Source organism: Atta colombica, unplaced genomic scaffold (assembly GCF_001594045.1).
Source record: "Atta colombica isolate Treedump-2 unplaced genomic scaffold, Acol1.0 scaffold153, whole genome shotgun sequence".
Taxonomy (NCBI): Eukaryota; Metazoa; Arthropoda; class Insecta; order Hymenoptera; family Formicidae; genus Atta; species Atta colombica.
The window spans coordinates 2,185,468-2,189,050 of NW_017259243.1; positions in this window are offsets into that span (position 1 = coordinate 2,185,468).

The following is a 3,583-nucleotide window of genomic DNA, read 5'->3' on the forward strand; positions in this document are numbered from 1 at the left end:
TATCATTTTACACTCATTTTGAAGAGGATAGGTTGCTCGGCTTTCATTAAATCCTTTTCATTTGCGGAACCGATAATATGAGGTTCTATATTCGCCGCTACATTTTGTCGAACATAATTAATATTAGCCTAATTTAAGACAATCAATCGATAATCGAATGATGGAATATTCTATTTTGATTATTTTTTGAAAAGTAATGGATTCCATGTAAACATACCGTAGTTAAAAAAATTATACCGCTTTAGGCTCTTTCAGTGCCTCTATTTGCATGCATAAATATTTCTGTATTAAAATTTTTATCTCACACGCGTGATATGAATATTATAATACTCTTTGTTACATTTACGGAGATTTTAAAATAAAAAATATATATATGTACAAATAAGCGGAAGTATCTGTTAAAGTGATTCTGCCTAATAATATTTTTATGTAAATTTCTACAATTTCCAATTCATGCAAATTACGCATCGATTATTTGTCAAAATAAATTGATAAGCACTCTTACAATTCTTTATCTCAATCTCTCAAAATACTGCAAATAATTAAAATACTCTCTTCGTCATTATATATCTAATTAAATTACTTGTCAGTTTAATTGGTGATATTCGTATCTCAGCTTCACTATTGTATTCCGAGACTGACAAATAATAGACGCATAGTTTGCAACTGGCAATTATGAAAATTCACATAAAAATATTATTAAGAAGACCAATTACCAAGATCTGCTTGTACCAAATATGGCTCTCTTCTTAATTTATTCGTATTATTCACATATAAATGATTTTTATTTATATATACATTATTTGTATATACAGAATACGTTAACTATCTTTTTTTCGACTATATATTTTCTTGGCATCAAGACTAAATTACAAATCAATTAAAATTATCAATGAAAGCCACAACAATTCTTTTATTAATCCCAAAATATTAACAAATTATTAACTAAACTATATAGTATTCACAAGGAAGGATGATACAAACAATCTTTACAAACATTATTAATGCAATTAATAATTCGTTAATATTTTGACATTAATAATCGTTATGACTCTTATTGGCTATTTTAATTAGTTTATGGTGTTTTTTCGACATTGATAGCTAAGATTGCTATCATCAAAGAAACGTCTATCTAGATTGTAAGTTCGGAATGAAGAATCATTGCTGTGTTAAGGAAATATATAAGATTATAATTGGCAAATTTTAGCGCGAACCCACGAAGACCTAATTTCGCGACGCGATTGTGACGGTCAAAGTTTGGTCACGTTGTAAACGACGTACGGTGACGGATGGAGGAAGTGAAGTCGCGCGGAGGGTTGGCGACAAGTTAAAGTATTAAGTAGCCCGTCGCTACGTCCGCTGTCAGTCTCCGCTCTAATTAATCGTAATTGACGGCCGCGCGAAGCCTCGCACATTGCTCGTAGCGTATGCCGCATGCCTCCTCGTCGCAGCTGCATAATCGTTCACGGCGGCTTCTTCCAGCTTCTTCCGTCGTCCTTAGAAATTTGTCAACGGAACCTTCAAGATCCGCATTTGCACGTGGCTGACACCAAAACACCGTAAATCTTAAATTAATTATAATAATCATTGAATTGAATCACCCTGTATTTTCACTTTGTAATTTCTTTTCGAATTTCTCTTGATACACACATAAATATATAAATTACTAATAATAATACGAAACATATATAAATGTTTGGATCACCTATCAGAAATTTTCAAAATTCTCATCTTTGAAATAAATTCGCATGGATCAGCTTTCTGTCAAACTCGATATAAACTCCTCCGAAATTCTATACTTCAATTTGAATTGAATCCAATCCTCTTGTCTAAAAGGAAACAGAATCCATTATTTGTCGTATTGTCATATATTTTGTCGTATTGCACATGTTAACTTGCGACGGTAATGAATAAAAAGCAATGATGAACATTATCCGTGGCGCATAATTAGATAATTACGGGTATAAAGTATCGGTTAACGACTGCGATCAAGTTCGCTAATAATATATAATGTGCGCAAAACAAAATTAGTTAATTATAATAATAATAAAAACACACGATACTGCCCGAGGTCATCATTAATTGATGATCATTGGCGACGAAGGGATCACGAGACAACTTTTGTACAAATACAATCCAATCAAAAAATCTTTTTATATATATCTATTTTATAATTTATATATATCTGATTTTATATAAAATTGATAAATCGCGATGAGATAGTAATCATAGTGTGTGCAAAGACGGGACGAGAGTTGCGCAACTTGACGAGTAATTTGCATGATTAGTTCACCCATTTTTTTCTCCTGCTTCGGCATGTCCACGCACCAGATACTGGATTCTCACGGTACGTACGCCAATTGGAGTCAACTCATCTAAATACTCAGGCTACCCGCTATTACAGACGCGTCAGAGAAGGCCCATTATGTAACCGACGTGGACAATGCTGCCCTGCATTCGCCAATTGGCCAAACGTCGCGAACCTTTTTCAACGAATGTCCCACTTTCGAAATATGAATGGAGAGTCTTTGTAAAGACGAGCGCTAAAAATACCGTGGTATAATAAGTACCGTAGTTAATTGTTATTGCAGGTAAAAGATAATATAATTGAATGTACGTTTTAATTAGTAAATTCTCTTGTTTTTTTTTTGTTATTCTTAATACTTTATAATATATGATGGACCTTTACCGAAAAAGTCTTCATTCGTTAAAGTGTGTGTGTGTGTGTGTGTGTGTGTGTGTGTGTGTGTGTGTGTGTGTGTGTGTGTGTGTGTGTGTGTGTGTGTGTGTGTGTGTGTGTGTGTGTGTAAATTTTATAATAAATCCTATAACACAATACAAGTAAACTCGTAAGGTGGTCGTAAATGAAAAATGACTGCGAGACAATTAAAAAATATGAAAAATTTATTGTATGATGAAAAAAGAGAGATGCGAAAATCGCCAAAAGGAAAATTTCGTTTCACGTGGAAAATTTCACACATAGAAGATTTCACACATAGAAGAACACGAAGCGGTAGTATTTAAACAATTATTCTCATTATAAATCTACTTCGCTAATAGAACCATTGTCTAGGTCCGGTTAGGCACGTCTAAAAGCATAATAGCTGTTTCCTAGAGACGCACCAGTCCGAATACAGAGCGAATTAGAATAATTCGTTCCGTCTGGCTGCGTCACTATATTATATCGCGTAAGATCGTCGTCATCATCGTTGTCTGTTAATTTCAGCTGCCTTTCACTGTAAACGTAATTTTTTACCTGAGAATAATATCAGGTAACTTGTTTTACTCTCCGAGAAAGAGGTAGTTTGCATTATAAGTAATTCTACGGGAAATTGAAAATTACGCGAAATGCAAATTGATATTATTCTATAAGCTTCTGGTACATACAACGTTCATCTCAAAATTATTTTATAGTAATCAGAATAAAATAATAATTCATATTTTACATGCAAGATATAAAGAGATTAACAGACATTGAATAAAAATATAAAAGAATTTTCAATAGCTTCAAATTTTAATTAATAGATTAATTTGTTTCGTAACTTCTATTCTTATTTTAATAATTTATATATTCAATAAATAA